General features: G+C 39.6%; 1 pseudogene; it reads right to left on the reverse strand.

Annotated features, from left to right (window-relative positions):
• Nucleotides 1-12,196: 12,196 nt before the first annotated feature.
• LOC138174838 (large ribosomal subunit protein eL32 pseudogene) lies at nt 12,197-12,773 on the reverse strand (annotated as a pseudogene).
• Nucleotides 12,774-17,581: the final 4,808 nt, after the last annotated feature.

The following is a 17,581-nucleotide window of genomic DNA, read 5'->3' on the forward strand; positions in this document are numbered from 1 at the left end:
GAAGGGAAGGAAAGGAAAGGAAAGGAAAGGAAAGGAAAGGAAAGGAAAGGAAAGGAAAGGAAAGGAAAGGAAAGGAAAGGAAAGGAAAGGAAAGGAAAGGAAAAAGAAAAGGAGGAAAGAAAGGAGAAATTGTATAGTGCTTACTATGTACCAGGTACTGTGCTGAGCATATACAAAGTAAATGAGTAATTTGTGGGAGGAAGCACCAGCAACTTAAGAGATCAGGAAAGACCTCCTTTTGAAGGAGGCTCTTGAGCTAAGTTTCCAAGGAAGCTAGAAATTCTAAGAGGATGAGCCAACCAGATGCATTTCAGACAATGAGCACAGCCTATGCAAATACTTGGAGGCAAGTGATAGAGTATCATGAGTGAGGAATTGTAAGAAGGGTAGTTTGGTTGGATTGAAGAGTGTGTAACAGAGAATATGTCATAACACGTGGAAGCCAGGATGGTACCAAGCTATAAAAAGCTGTAAATGCTAAATGAAGCAAATTTAATTATGATGGAATTGTAGACTAATGGAATAATTTTGTAGAACAACCAATCTGACAATATACAATGTGAGTCGAATCGAACCTTTTGATCCAACAATTCCTTTACTAGGCTTTAACCTTAAAACTTCCATAAAAATCTAGCAAAGAATTGAAAACAAAGTCGATGATCATTGACTGAGGAATGGCTAAGCAAAGTTTGGTACATGAATGTTAATGCAATATTACTGTCGATAAGAAACAGTGAATCTGAAGACCACAGGAAAGATTTACTGATTTACTGCTCTGATGCAGAGAAAATAAGCAGAGACAAGAACACAATGTCTACAACAATGTAAATGGAAAGAACAACCACAAAACAAAGAGGAAATTACAAAGAGGAAACCTGGCCCAAAGATGAGATATAAGAAGACACTCCTATGCAGAAGTGGAGGTTCAGAGATATGGTATATCGCACCTATTGTATTTGCAAACTTTTTCTATGTGTTGATTGTTTTTATTGGGTTTTTTCCCTCTTCTTCCTCTTTTTCTAATCCTTAAAATATAATATTTTATATATTACAGCTCTCTGGGAAGGCAAGGTTGGGAGGAATTCTGGTGATGTAAAAAACAAAAGATATCAAAAATTTTATTTCTAAAATTCTGTGAAAATAAAAACATACATGTTCATCTAAAAAATTCATATTTTAATAGCTAAAATGTGCTTGTACTACAAAGAAACCCCAAACTATGTATCCAGTGATTTGAAAGTGGTTGAATGAATATATGAATTATATATGAATATGACTATATATGAATACAATAGTATCATTCATTTGATGATAGTTTACAGAATGGAAAGATAGGAAAAGATGTTTGGGAGGCAGTAAGATCTAGGATGAAATTCTGTCTCATAGGGACTATATGACCCTGGTCACCTAACCTCTCAGTACACCCAGGCAAATATCTAAAACTATAAATTGTAGGGGAAATGTTGATTTGTTTTGTTAAAATTAGTAGACAGAGTTTTCTCATTGGGAGATTTCCTACCCCCAATTAAATCATGTATCTGATTAAGAAAGAAAAGAGGAAGGAAAGAAGAAGGTAGGAAGAAAAGAAGGGGAAGGAATGAAGGAAGGGGAAGGAAGGAAGGAAAGAAGGAAGGAGGAAAGGAAGGAGAGAGGGAGGGAGGGATTGAAGGAGGGAGGAAGGGAAGGAAGAGAGGGAGAGAGGGAGGAAGGAAGAGAAAGAAAGGGAGGAAAGAAAGAAGTAAAGAAAGAAAAAAGAAAGGGAGGAAAGGAAGGAAGGAAGAAGGAAAGAAGGAAGGAAAGAAAGAAAAAAGGAAAGAAAGATATAAAGAAATACAGCAAGTCCAAAATAAATAGCAAGAGCAGAACTGTAGACCCTGCTCCAACTATACATAGCTAGGCACCGATAGGGATCTGCCAACCTTCACTAACTCCTGTCCTTTACCTGAGTTTGCAGTTTGACCTGAGTTCATTGCTTAGGGGTTGCATTTCACCTTCAATGAATATAGCCTGATTAATGCCAAGGGGGCTCCTCTCTTCCAAATGGTTTCTCTCTCTGTGGATGCCTTTGTCTCTCTTATCCCATCTGGTTGGCAACTGTCACTATTTCTGCTGCTATGACTGCTCTAATTGCTAAAATCCCACCACTCAGGTGCCCAGGAAGCAGGGAAGGGGAGAGAGGAGATACCAATAACTTTTTAAGTTCTCACAATACCCTGTACCCCTCAAAAAGAAGGTACAAACAGAAGGAAGCCACATCCAGACAAAGGATTATGCAAGGGGCCATGTGTTCACCAAGTGGCATTCCCTGCAGTGGTCCTTTGGAGCTCAAAGAGTCTTTGCTTACAAGTTGAGGCCAAGAGGAAGGAGAGACCTCAAGGTGGGAATGTTCTTCTTTAATGAAACCACAGCTCAGTAGACAGTTGGCTAATTCCAATTAAGTTCCATGATGGCAGACAGGAGTCAGTCAAAGGAAACCTATGCCTGCTGTGAAGGTGCATATGGGAGACCCCTTCATCACACATTTCTAAGAGGCTGCTATACATGAAAAAGTAAACAAAGATAGAGGCAATGTGGAACCTTGATGAATTTAGAAAGAAACAGAAAGCAAATGTATTTCTTGTTTATTTCCTATTAAGTTGTTTGCTTTTGCTATCAGGATTTTATGTAAATCTCTTCTTTATTTTGCAGGTTTATGTAGCAATTGGTTTTCTTAGTATAAAGATTTTCCATTACAACAAAAATGATAACAAAATTTAGGATAAAGTTCAAGAAAAGAAGTGAAATGGCATTAAAAGTTTTTTCAAGAAGAGAATTAGACATTGCTGGGCATGGCGATCAATAATATGACCCCCTTCCAAATAAAATTGACTGGATTTTTTAAAATTTATTTTTAGTTTTCAAGACTCATTTCCACAAGATTTTGAGTTACAAAGTTTCTCCCCATCTTTCCCCTACCCCCACCCCAAGACAGGAAGCATACTGAATACCCCTTTCCCTAATCTGCTCTCTCTTATATCCTCCCCCATACCTCCTCTAACTTTCCAGTAGGGCAAGATGGATTTCCATACTCTAGTGCCTATATATCTTATTTCCCAGTTGTACATAAAAAACAATTATTTTAACATTTGTTTTTGAAATGTTGATTTCCAGATTCTTTCCTTTCTTCCCTCCTCACCCAACCCCACTGGGAAGATAAGCAATTCAATATAGGTTGTACATGTGTAATTACGCAAAATGTTTCCATAGTAGTTATATTGTGAGACTAATTATATTTCCCTCCATCCTATCCTGCCCTCCACTTATTCCATTTTCTACTTTGACCCTATCCCTTTTCAAAAGTGTGTGCTTCTAACTACCCTCTCCCCCGATCTTCCCTCCCTTCTATCATCCCCCCTCTTATCCCCTTCCCCCCTACTTTCCTGTAGGGTAAGATACCCAAATGAGTGTGTATGTTATTCCCTCATTAAGCCAAATTCAATGAGAGTAGGGTTGACCCATTCCCTTTTGCCTTCCTGTTCTTCCCCTCCATTGTAACAGTTTTCTCTTGCCTCTTTTATAGGAGATAATTTACCTTATTCTATTTCTCCCTTTCTCCTTCTCTCATTATATTCCTCTCTCACCTCTTAATTTTATTTTTTAGATATCATCCCTTCCTATTCAACTGATGCTGTGCCCTCTATGTATACATGTACACACATATACATACACTCACATATGAATTTATACACACATATACCCTCCTATACATAGATCCAGGAGAGATAATTTAAAAATTATTGGACTACCTGAAAGCAAATCATCCTTCAAAAAATTCTCACAGAAAATGTCCTTGATATTCTAGAACCAGAGGGCAAAATAGAAATGGAAAGAATTCACCAATTGCCTCTTGAAAAAGATCCCAAAAAGAAAACTCCTAGGAATATCATAGACAAATTCCAGAGTTCCCAGGTCAAGGAGAAAATATTACAAACTGTCAGGAAGAAATATTTGAGTATTGTGGAAACACAATCAGGATAATGCAAGATCTAGCAGCTTTCATACTAAGGGATCAAAGGGCTTGGAATATGATATTCTGGAGTTCAAAGGAGCTAGGATTAAAATCAAGAATCACCAACCAGCAAAACTGAGTATAATGCTTCAGGGGGAAATATGGTCATTCAATGAAATAGAGGACTTTCAAGTATTCTTGATGAGAAAACCAGAGCTGAACAGAAAATTTGACTTTCGAATACAAGAAGCAAGAGAAGCATGAGAAGGTAAACAGGAAAAAGAAACCACAAGGAACTTATTAAAGTTGAACTATTTACATTCCTACATGGGAAAATGAGAATTGTAACTCATGAGACTTCTTTCAGTATGAGGATAGTTGAATGGGCCTGACACACTTTTAAGTTTAATATATATTATTAACATTTTTCCATCATTTTCTTGAGTCTATGCCAAATGTATCAAAAGGGCAATTTGACCACAATATTACAATCTTCAGATTAAAATGTAATTGAGAAATATTTAACAAAACAAATAAAAATGCAATAAAACATAATGTTTAGTATGTGGTTTTCTATGTCAATATGTGACCAGCAGGATTCAGTTTACTGATCTTGTTTCTAGTTGAGTTTGATACCATTAATCTAGATAATCAACAAAACAACAAATCAGGCCCTGGTTTGTAATGTTTGACAATTTTTGAGGTATGTATGTATATATGTATGTATAGGAGGGTATATGTGACCTGCCCCTACCCTCTGGATTCTTGTAGGCTGCTATTATGAATGATGGCAATTTAGATCTGTAGAAAACACCAGTGGACTGGTTTGCTGTGTACAAGTGGAATTCGTGACGCTTTCCTCTTTCACAACACCTGAGAACCAAGCTTCCATTCAATGGTTGTCCAAATATTTACTTCCTGGTTCCCCTCCCTCCTATACAGCTAAGTAGTGAAGGGAGACGAGACTATTCTGTTCCATATTGCTATCAAGGCGGGCAACTGGCATTACATGTTGTAGCTTGCAAAGGAATGCAAACTCCTTGAGGACAGGAATTGCTTCTTTTTAGTTTTTATGCTCACAGTGCCTAGGACAGTTCCTGGTGCATAGTAAGCATTTAATAAATGCTGATTGATGATTAATTCACTTGGGTTGGCCTTGGTTTTCTTACCTCTAAAATGAGGAAATTCAACAAGACCAGGCATTCTTAATCTTTTTGTGTCATGGCCCACCTTAGCAGTCTGCTGAAGTCTATGGATCCTTTCTCAGAGTATCTCCAAATGCTATGGTAAAATAAATAGGATTATAAAGGAAACCAGTGATATTGAAATAGTTATCAAGAATATATTTTTAAAAGTCAGGGACCCCGCCACCCCCCTCCCCATTTAACCATCCTGGGACTCAATGGTCTCCAAGATTACTTTCAACTCCAACATTGTAAGACTTCCATGATCACCCTTTATCTAATGATGTTTAGACAGAAAAGTACCCACATTCTCCCAGCTGTCAATATCCCTTTCTTCCCAGGAAAGTTTGATGAACTTTGGGGAAGGTCTGGTTTCATTCCATCCTCTCTGACCTATCAGACTGCTCTATTTACTTTTGGTCAGGCAATTAACTCAGACTATCTCTGAAGATCCCTCCTCTTATGTTCCTGACAAGGACTCTAACTTGTTTTCCTGATCGTTGACCACTACTTCCAGGTCATTCATTTTTCATTTACATTCCATTGGGTCTGCCTCATATTCCTGACCATGCTTCCCTCAGCAAGAGCTGAGAAATGGATTTCTTTTGGAAAATACCGTTATGTATTATTTGCTTGGTTGATCCTTCTTAAAGTACATTAAGCATGAGAAACACACACACACACACACACACAACTGTCAGCCAAAGTAAATTGATGTTGATCCTGGTGTGGGATAAGGAACTTTGACTCTAAAATTAGAGGATTTGGGTTCTAATCCCACCTCTGATACGTATACTACCTGGGTTATTCAAGGCAAGTAATTCAACCTTCTTCGCCCTCCGAAATGGGATCTTCCATGACCTCAGCATCTTCAGTGCCAAGGTCAATATTAGCAGTCCCATGAATTCTGGGTAAATACTGCTTAGTTGTTGATGTTATTTTCAGCATCCTGATTCTCCCTGGCAAAGTTAAGTGTCTCCACTTCCTACAACTTTTCTTCTACTATAGCTTCCCCCAGTGATTTCTTCCATTTCTGAGCTCCTGTAGCAATGAGTGTCTACATCCCCATAGATCAACACTAGAGGAGACTATACAAGTTGCAATCTCTGTGGTTGGCATGGAGCTCCTTGCCCACAAGTCCTTGAAGAATCCCTTCTCATCTGTAAACTAAGATTGTTTGAACTAGATGACCTTAGAGGTCTTTTCCAGAACCTATGATTCTCTACTCTGATAAGACCATAGAGGGGAGACATTCATTATGTGACAGAAACATCTGTCCCAAGAGTTACTGCTTCTTTGAGAGGGTTTTAAATGATCCACTTACTCTGCTAAGGGAGGGGACTTTAGGTGTTTCTGTTTCTATGTTTTAAAAATAACCAATTAAGTAACCTTAGGACAGCAACTCTCAGCCCAGGGTTTGTGACTTGCTACTGTGTTTCTGATATCTTAAGAGATGTTGCAAAATGAATTTAATTTTTTTTAAATACCCACAACTCTAGAGCAGTTTATGCAGTAGAGGAGTGAATCTATAACAAGGCACTGGGAATCTTTGCCTCAAGCTGGCTTGCTCTAAAGATCTTGGACTTAGGAGACAGTGTAGTGCAATGAAAAGAGTAATGTATGTGAATTCACATTCTCCCCCTGACACTGCCGGTGGGACCTGGGGCAGAACATTCCATTGCTCTTGGCCTCAGTTTCCTCATGTTTATAATGAAGGGTTTGATTGTGTGATGACTGACTTTGATAGACTTAGCTCTTCTCAGCAATGCAAGGATCTAAGACAAATCATGATCCAGAGAAAGAAGCATGGAGTCCGAATGCAAAACAAAGCAGGCTATTTGCTCTCTTTTTTTTTCTTCCTCGAGGTATTTCCCTTTTGTTTTGATTCTTCTTTCACAACATGACTAATGTGGAAATATGTCTAATATGATTGTACATGTATAGACTATATAAGATTGTATGCAAAATCTTATAAAAGTAAATGTTGAAAACTAACCATAAATAAATATTTTAAAAGAATCAATAAAATGAGGGGTTTGGACTAAATGGTCTCTCAGGTCCCTTCTGCTTCTTGATCTGGGGTATTCCATTTCAAGAGTGTGCTGGTAAATGTTAAACAATCAGGGGGAAAAATGGGCCTGACACACTTTTAAGTTTAATATATATTATTAACATTTTTCCATCATTTTCTTGAGTCTATGCCAGATGTATCAAAAGGGCAATTTGACCACAATATTCCAGTCTTCAGATTAAAATGTAATTGAGAAATATTTAACCAAACAAATAAAAATGCAATAAAACATAATGTTCAGTATGTGCTTTTCCATGACAATATGTGACCAGCAGGATTCAGTTTACTGATCTTGTTTCTAGTTGAGTTTGATAGCATTAATCTAGATAATCAACAAAACAATAAATCTGACCCTGGTTTGTAATGTTTGGCAATTTTTGAGGTATAAATGCTCAAGCTGAAAATTTAACAATCAGCTCTCTCTGGCTGTTTAGAGCTGGCTACAATACACCCCTGCTCCAGTCTTCCTACTTGAGACCTCTCACTTCTATTCATGGCACCATACACTTCCTTTAAAGAAAAAAAAAAAAGACTGAGTCAGGAGAATCCCTCATTTGTGGTGAAGGATAGTGATAAGAACTGAGAATCACATGGGCATGCCATTGATGTAAGGAGTTTTCAGTAAGGAACTTCCTCTAGTAATGCAGGTCAGCACCTTCAGGCTCACTAGAGTACTGACCCCACCAGGGTCATACAGATAGTATTTGTTCAAGGTGGGACTCAAATCCAGGTCATTCTAGCTCTGAGGACAGCTCTCTGCTTGGTATTGGCACACTGCTTCTCGGGCTAGAGCAGTCATATATGATGACTTTCTGTGGTTTTGCCCAGAAAAGAAGAAACAATAACGAGGCTGGATGGTAAGGATGGGCAAAGAGCTGGAGGGAAATGGGGACCCCTCTGCCCTGCTGTATGCCAGTGACAGACAATTTTGGGAAGCCATTTGCTGACCTTGTGCTTTTACTCTTTCCTGAGGTACAACCTTGTATATGCTCAATATGGTGCATGAGTCAGGAAAGGACCAGCAGGAAACAGGATATATCATTCCCCTATTGCAGTAGAGTTCACATGAAAATGTAATACCAAGTAATGGCAAAGAAGTCAATTCACTCTCAACTTATAAATATTTAAAATATGCATTATACTTTACAGCTTGCAAAATGCTTGGCTATCATTCTTATGATTCTTGCCTGAGATAGGAGTAAGTGCTTTGATTCCCTCATGGATTAGTAGAAAAACTAAGGTACAGAGAGATCATAGGGTCACTTAGCAGACCCCCTACAAGAGTTAGCTGTAGTCTGGACCTCTGACTGAGTTCTTAGATTGCAGGTTGTTATCCTGTCTCTGAGAATCAGTCTCTTTAACCAACCATTCTGGGAAATGGCATGGTGGCAGTGTATCAGAGTAGATAAGCTCACAAGATAAACACCTTGGTTGGATGGTCCAGCTGTTCATGGCTTAGGAGAGTTTGTACTATAAGTATGAGTGTGTGCTGGTTGGCGAGTTGTTGTTCTTCATTCTCAAAGAGGACCAAAATGACATCATTATAATAGAGTCACTTTCAGACCATATGAGCTCAGAATGACTCCACAGGTCAGGCACAGGTCAGTCCATGTGAACATTTGGGGTCAATTCTCTACATTTACATATCTTGCATTTCTTTTGAGCTACTTCAATTCTGCTTTGCTCATAGGGCACATACCTTCTTGGATGTGGGTACTCTATGCTGAGTGGTCCTGTACCAATGTCTCCCATGTCACACAATTAATTACAAAAATCTTAAGAGAAACCTTGAGAGTGTCCTTGTATCGCTTCTTCTGGCCTCCATGTGAATGCTTGCCCTGTTTGAGTTCCCCATAACTTTTTTGGCAAGTCTTTTTGGCAAGCCTACATTTGGCTTTTGAACAACATTGGAGTGGTGCTTTCTCTTTTTTTTTTTTTTAGCTTTTTTAAAATTTTCCCCTCTTTTTTGTTTTTTAGTTTACATCATTCATTTCCACAAGATTTTGAGTTACAAACTTTCTACACATTTCTCCCTACCCACCACCCCAAAACAGTGATTCCACTGAATATCCCCTCCCCCAGTCTACTCTCTCCCATATCTTCCCCCATCCGCCCCTTTGACTTTCCAGTAGGATATGGTGGATCTCTATGCCCCAGTACCTTTATATCTCATTTCTCAGTTACATGTAAAATAATGATAATAATATGTGTATATATATTTAAACGTTTGATTTTAAAACTCTGGATTCCAGATTCTTTCCCTTCCTCCATTGTCACCCACTAGGTTGTACATGTGTAGCTATGCAAAACATTTCCATAGTGAATATATTGCGAAAGACTGACTACATTTCCCTCCAGCCTATCCCACCCTCCACTTGTTCTATTCTCTACTTTGATCCTGTCCCTTTTCAAAAGTGGGTACTTCCACTTCCCTCACCCCCAGCCTGCCTTCCCTTCCATCATCCCTCCTCTCATCCCCTTCCCCCCTACTCTCCTGTAGGGTGAGATACGCTTTTTAGTGTGTATTTCATTCCCTCACTGAGCCAAATTCAATGAGAATAAAGTTTTGCCTTTTTGCCTTCCTGTACTTCCCCTCCATTGTAACCATTTTCCTTTGCCTCTTCTATATGAGATAGTTTACCCCATTCCGTCTCTCCCCATCTCCTCTCATTATATTCCTCTCTCATGTCTTAATTTCACCTTTTAAGTATCATCCCTTCCTATTCAATTGGTCCTGTGCCCTCTGTCTATGTGTACCTGTAGACTTATATACACACACTCACATATATATTCATATGCCCATATACCCTTTCATATAGACACATATGTATGTATATATATTATATATGATATTATATATATATATATATATATATACACACACACACACATTTCTATTCCCTTCAACTATTCTCATACTGAGAAAAGTTTCATAAGTTACAATTATCATTTTTCCATGTAGGAATATAAATAGTTCAACTTTGATAAGTTCCTTATGAACCTTTTCCTTATGGAACTTATCTTTTTTGAGCCTCTTTTCCCTTGTTTATCTTCTCATGCTTCTCTTGCTTCTTGTATCTGAATGTCAACTTTTCTATTCAACTCTGGTTTTTTCATCAAGAATGCTTGAAAGTCCTCTATTCCACTGAATTACCATACTTTCCCCTGAAACATGATATTCATTTTTGCTGGGTAGGTGATTTTTGGTTTTAATCCCAGCTCCATTGACCTCCAGAATCGCATATTCCAAGCCCTTCGATGCCTCAGTGTAGAAGTTACCAGGTCCTGAGTTATCCTGATTGTGTTTCCACAATATTGAATTTTTTTCTTCCTGGCTGCTTGTAATATTTTCTCCTTGATCTGGGAACTCTGGAACCTGGCAATAATATTCCAAGGAGTTTTCTTTTTGGGATCTTTTTCAGGAGGTGATCGGTGGATTCTTTTAACCTCTATTTTGCCCTCTGGTTCTATAACATCAAGGAAATTTTCCCTGAGAATTTCTTGAAGGATGATTTCTAGTTCCTTTTTTTTTTATCATGGCTTTCAATAATTTTTAAATTATCTTTCTTGGATCTATTTTCCAGGTCACTGGTTCTTCCAATGAGATATTTCACATTTCCTTCTATTTTTTCATTTGTTTGGATCTGTTTAATAGTATCTTGATTTCTCAGAAAGTCGCTAGCTTCCATTTGCTCCAATCTAATTCCTGAAGGAATGATTCTCTTCAGTGAGCTTTTTTTTTTTTGCTTTTTTTGGAGGGGGAGGGCAGGGCAATTGGGATTAAGTGACTCTCCCAAGGTCACACAGCTAGTTTGTGTGTGTGTATGTGTGTGTGTGTGTTAAGTGTCTGAGGCCAGATTTGAATTCAGGTCCTCCTGACTCCAGGGCCAGTGTTCTATTCACTGTGCCACCTAGCCACCCCTTCAGTAAGCTTTTGAGATTCTTTTTTCTATCTGGAAAATTCAGCTTTTTAAGGCATTCTTCTCCTCATTGACTTTTTGAGCCTCTTTTGCCATCTGAGTTAGTCTATTTTTTAAGGTATTATTTTCTTCAGTCAGGTTGTTGACTCTCATTTCATAATTTTGTCTTCCCAATTTTTCCTCCACTTCTGTTATTTGGTTTTCAAAATCCTTCTTAAGCTCCTCTATGGCCTGTAACCAATTCATATTTTTCTTGGAAGCTTTTGGTGCAGGAGTTCTGACTTTGCTGTCTTCCTCCTGTTCCATGCTTTGATCCTTTTTGTCTCCAAAATAGGAGTGTAAAGTTGGATTGCTCTGTTTGCTTTACTTCCTTTGCTTGCTCATGTTGCCACTCAATTATTTGACTTTTGGGCTTTTTGCCACAGTAGGACTCTGCTACCAGAAATGGGAACTTATCCCAAATGCTGGGGTTTTCTCAACTGCTTCAGCTATTATTTGGGTTCTCTCTCTGAAGCTTCCACATGCTCTGGAAAACTGTTCATGCACCCCAGGACCTCTACCCTAGACAGCAATCCAGATCCAAGCAGGTAAAAGTGAGAACAATTACCCCTCAGACTGGTTGCTTGGTCCCCCTACAATTTGCAGACCAGGAGCTCTGAAGCAGCCATTTGGCAGGTGGCTGCACGGCCACAGAGCCTCAGCTGCTTCTTGCCCTGGAGGCAAAGGCCGGGCCACATTCCCTAATTCCCAGGTTTCAAAGTCCACGCTGCACTGACCTCTCACTTTGTCCTTAACATCTATGGGTTGATAATTCTGGAAACTGCCACAGCTGCTGGTGATCTGAAGCCCCTCCAGCCAGCAGCTGGCTGTGGCTGCCCTGAGACTAAAACCATGGGCTCAAGCAAGGCTGGGCTGGGCTCCCAGAGCTCTGTGCTAGCCACTTCCTGCTGGCCTGATGGGCTGTTCTCAGTGGGAGGTTAGCTTCTCTGTATCATTTTTTGGGTTCTGTAACTCCAAAGTTTGTCTGGAGTAATTTTTTTTTTTTGTAGTTTATGGGTTTATTTAACACAAATAAAAATGTGCAAAGCTTTTTACTCATTTTCTTCACTCCTCAGTCTAGCATTTGGATTGGTGATCCTGATGGCCAGATGAGCTGCTCTTTCAACAATAACTTTCCGATTCTTAAGAGGAAATGTTGTGAGCAATCTCAGCACAATAAGATTTGTTGCACATCAGAAGCACTTCTAGCTCTTTGACATTGTGCACCAAAAACTTCCTGAATCCACTTGGCAGAATATGTTTTGTCTTCTTATTGCTTCCATAACCAATATTGGGCATCAAGATCTGGCCCTTGAATCGCCTTCGCACCCTGTTGTCAGTGCCTCTTGGTTTACACTAGTTTCTCTTGATCTTGACATATCTGTTGGACTGGTGCCGGATGAACTTCTTGGTCCTCTTCTTGATGATTTTAGGCTTCACGAGGGGTCTGAGGGTGGGTATGGTGCCGGCGAAGAGACAGCAGCCCTTCCACTGGAAGCACTGACAGAAAGAGAGAGAAGGAAAAGCTGGAGTCATTTTTACATGAATTGGAGGAGGTGGAAGCCGGAGCTGCATGGAAGTCCTGTTTCTACTCCACCAACTTGACTCTGCCCCCCGGAATTGTGCTTTCTGAAGAAGCATTTGCATGCTTGCTTAGTTTAGTTCAAGAAAGGACCTCAGTGTTTGGTGCCTTATCCTGCCTGGTGATCTTCACAGTCTTCTGAAGACAATTCAAATGGAAGTGATTCAGTTTCCTGGCATGGCACTGGTAGACTGTCTAGGTTTCCCAAGCATACAACAATGAAGTCAGCACCATGGCTCTGTAGACCTTCAGTCTGGTAGTCAGTCTAATACCTTTTTCTCTCCCATACTTTCCGTTGGAGTCTTCCAAACACTGAGCTAGCTCTGTCAATAAGTGTGTCAACCTCATTATCAATGTGTACATCCCTGAAAAGTAAACTATCAAGGTAAATGAACTTACCCATAGCTTTCAAAACTTCTCCATTCTACCTCTGGCTACATGCTCAACAGCAGAAGTACCTTTACCATAAACCAGCTTCTAATCTAATCAACCAATAAATCAGCATTTATTAAGGCCCTGCTGTGTCCTAGGAACTGGGGGTGCAGATCCAAAGAAGATCATTGTATCTACAGTAAAAAGACCTGGGTTTATATTTTACCTCTGTCACTATTTATTACTTACTACTTGGGCAAATCACTTGACTTTCCTAGGTCTTGGCTTGTCCATCTGCAAAATTAGGAAATTATTTGTAGTAATTATTATTAGTAAAATTATCGATAAAATTGGCCTTTTATCATCCTTCCAGTTCTATGCTTATATCTCTCTACCTATATCTAGCTTTCTGTAATAGAATTCTGTAATTCTAGTATTCATCTATTATGAACAATAGGAACTAGAGGCTAGGAGACACAGATTGAAATTACATATTCTTGCCCTCAAGAAACTTACATTTGGCTCCAGCAGATGTGGCATTTAAATATAAATATAATACAAGATAATGAGTGTTGGGGGCAAACTGGAGATCTAGCTGAAGTGCTTCAGGAAGAGTGTGAAAAGAGAGAATGCCTGCAGGTGGGGAAGACACTTGAATCTATCCTTTCTTTTTGAGCTGGAAACTAGTGCTCAAGTATGAGACTTTTACCAGAGTGATGCCTTGCTCTTCCATTTGGGGAAGCATTTGGTTTAAACTCTTCTTAAAATACTTCTGATGCAATCTCTTAAGAGACTTGTAGCCAAAGTGTAAAGTCCCCACTCTCAAGAATGTCCAGGCTTCAGGACTCTTACTAAGAGCAGTAGCAGGAGTTCCAAAAAGTTGACTTTCCTGAACACTGAAGGCCACTTGAGTCATTATTATTTCCTGGAGTTTTATTTATTTATTTATTGCTTTTTGGAGGGCAATTGGAGTTAAGTGACTTGCCCAAAGTCACACAGCTAGTGTGTCAAGTGTCTGAGGCTGGATTTGAACTCAGGTGCTCCTGACTCCAGGGCCAGTGCTCTATTCACTCTACCAGCTAGCCACCCCTTCCTGGAGTTTTTAGTGCCCTGTGAAAGGACTTCAAGAACATGCACTCAGAAGGAATCCTTTTCCAATTTTCCCCATGCTTCTGGTTTTTGCCTTCCCCAACCCATCTTTTACCCAGCTTCCAAGAGAATCTTCTTAAAGTACAAATTTAACAATGTCACCTTCTTTCTCAAGAGATTTCATAGCTCTCTTTCACTTCTAGGATAAAGCACATGCTTCTCAGATTGGAATTCAAAGCTCTTCCTATGGTCACATCTGCTGTAGCAGAATGTAAGCTCCTTGAGGGACCCCTTCACTGTTCCAATCAAATTGGATTATTTGTTGTTTCTGTGTACAATATTCTAATTATTTACCTTGTGCTTTTTTACAGGCTATCTTCCAGAATATCTTCTCTTCTCAACCCTGCCTCTTAATGATGTTAGCTTCCCTCAAGACTCAGCTCCCAGGCTCTATTATAAGCCTTTCCTGATTCCTTAGCTAGTGATACTCTCACTCTCTGTCACCTTCCTTGGTTATCACATACATTTTATCTGCTTACATATTGCACAGAAAGAGAATTTAAGCTTCATAAGAGGAGAGCCTATGTATATACACACACACACCGACAATGTGAAATGTATATATGTGTGTATACATATATACATATGTGTATACAGACACGTATATAGTATATGTATATGCACACATACACACATATGCATGCATGCTTAACATAGTGCCCAGTAGCTCATGGAATCTTAATAAATATTTGTTAGATCATACAGGAAGTGCTCAAAGAGGGTTATTTAAGGAGGTTTATTTTTTCCATGAAAAACTGAGCTCTTGACATGGTATAACAGATGAGAAAGACAGGACCATAGACAAAAGGCCAAGAGAAAGAGAACCCATTTTAAGCACTCACTATATGTCAGGCACTGTGTGCTAAGTTTTAAAAATACAAATGCAAGCAAAATTGAATCTCTCTCTTCAAAGAATTTATATAATAGGGGAAGAAAATATGAAGGTAAAGAGATGATGGAAAATGTGGGCTGGATGAAGGTATCACAGGCAGCCAGGAAACAATATAGAGGCCTTATCTTTCACCAAGATATGTTGAAAACTCTCCTCTCAGAGCCCAGGGGGTAAGGATGATGAACTGAGAGCAGCCAGCATAGATTGGAGGTGGCCAGTAAGATCACCTCATTGAGCCTGGACATCACCTTCTCCCAGACAGAGCCAAAGCATTATTTCTTCTTGGCCTTATCTTTGAGCTTTTCACCTTGTCTAGTGCAGACCAACAGGAGAAGGGCAATGGGATGGAGGCAGGTGGATGGGAAAGGAAGTCAGGTGTGTGTCAGCTCTGCCAAATCAAACAGTCCCCACAAGATTTGAGTTCAGCCTCCCTGAAAAAAGAATTCTGTAGAGGACTCAACAGTGGACATTTCATTATTTACAAACATTCTCCCAAGACTGAAGTTCAGTACTACAATATGTCTGATCAGAATTAGTTTACATTGGGGATTTCATTTCTTTTCATTCCTTGTATCCCCTCCATTTGGACTCAGAACATAGGATAGACTATAAAGCAGACACCGGACTATACCAGCAGCTCTTGGAAGCTACATTCATTTAGAAGGTTGAGTTTTTAGGACAGAATGCAAAGCTAGTCTAATAGTATCATGAAACTCTACCATTTCGCAGTTTTGTGGATCTCCTGGGGAAAGGGGTCTCAAAGGTCTTCTAGTCCAACCCCTGCATCCTGCAGGAGAGGAAACTGAATCTCAGTTTCACTTTCATTAAGTGAGCTACTGAAGGCCACACAGGTAATAAATAAGTAGCAGAAATGAAACTTGAATTCAGAGCCTATGACTCCAAACCCAGCTCTTTTCCATTTGACCACTGTAATCTCCAGAACTCATGGAAGGTTCCCTTGCCTTGACCAGCAATTCTGCTTGAGCTTGATCTTTAAAAAAAAAAAGTAGTCCCATATTTCTCATCTAGCCAAGCATCCCATTTCTCCAAACTGCTCCTGGTTCTTCCAGAGATAAAAATGGAGGCAAAGCCCCAAAGAAAAATTACATTCTTAATGCAGGGGTACAGGCAGACTTTTTCTTGATTTCGTTGCCAATTGAGTGGGATAAAACCCCGCAAAGGGGGGAGGCTAGGTGGCACAGTGAGTAAAGCACCAGCCCCAAAGTCAGGAGGACCAGAGTTCAGTTCTGGCCTCAGACACTTAACACCCACATAAAAAAATACTAGCCGTGTAACCTTGGGCAAGTTACTTAACCCCAATTGCCCTCCAAAAAAAGCAAAAAAAAAAAAAACCCTGCAAAGGCAGCCCACAAAAATCTCCTCTGTCATTTCCTTTAGAACTCAGAATGAATACAGAGGTATCAGACTTCTGCCCCCACCTAAGGGAGTCTAAGCACAGTGCATGGGCTCCCGGAGACTAATTAGATCTTCTTTTCTATCACCAAATTGAACTCTGATTTGTTCACTGTTTAATGAACATCACTTTGGTGCTGTAGAAGAGCTAAATACCTGGGAGACAGATGACCCAGCCAGTCTAAAGCTCACATTGCCCAATGATCATCTGAAAAGAGCTCATTCCCCAACTGACTTGACTTTTGGAGTGGAAAGGCTCTTCAAGGCATGCCAACCACTTTCGGGCAGCAGTAACCATACGCTTAAATTAAAAGCCATGATCTGGCAAGAGACTTCAGGCGACGCTAAAAAAAGGCTTTCCTTGTTTAGAGATGAGGGATGAACTGCCAGTTTCTATCTTCATCTGATGTGAGAGCCATAAACTTTATGACTGGTTATTTTCTGGCCTTTGGGTCTATCCAACAATCTATCCCTAGTGAGGCTGGATTGCTCTCATCTGACAATGTTTCCCTAACAGAAGACAGTAAAATGAAAAGCAGGAGAGACGGAGGGGAGAGCTGAAGTGATGGTCAGGATTCTACCCATTTTCAGTATCTGACATTTCAGAGCTTCACCCCATCCCCATGCTAGATGACGGAATTCAGTTTGCATGGATTACAGTTGGATCTCACTTGATGGAATGTTTTTTAAAATCGGTATATTTAATTTCATTTTAAAAGTTAAATCAAAATGTAAAATGTAAAATTTGAATCTTAATCATTTTAAGTACTTTTAGGGTTGGAAATACATCATTTTTGTAGTTTTGGTGCCTAAGAAATGACATTTAGTAATGAATATACAATAGACTTGGGAGTCAGGAAGACTTGGGTTAAGGAGCTGCCTTTGACACATGCTGTGTGACCCTGGGCAGCTCACAAGTTCTCAGTTCTCCAGACAGCTTTCTTAAGACCATAAACCTGAGAGTTTCTGCT

This window comes from Petaurus breviceps, unplaced genomic scaffold (assembly GCF_028583685.1).
Source record: "Petaurus breviceps papuanus isolate PSGF00001 unplaced genomic scaffold, PetGlider_PUasm1.0 76, whole genome shotgun sequence".
Lineage (NCBI taxonomy): Eukaryota > Metazoa > Chordata > Mammalia > Diprotodontia > Petauridae > Petaurus > Petaurus breviceps.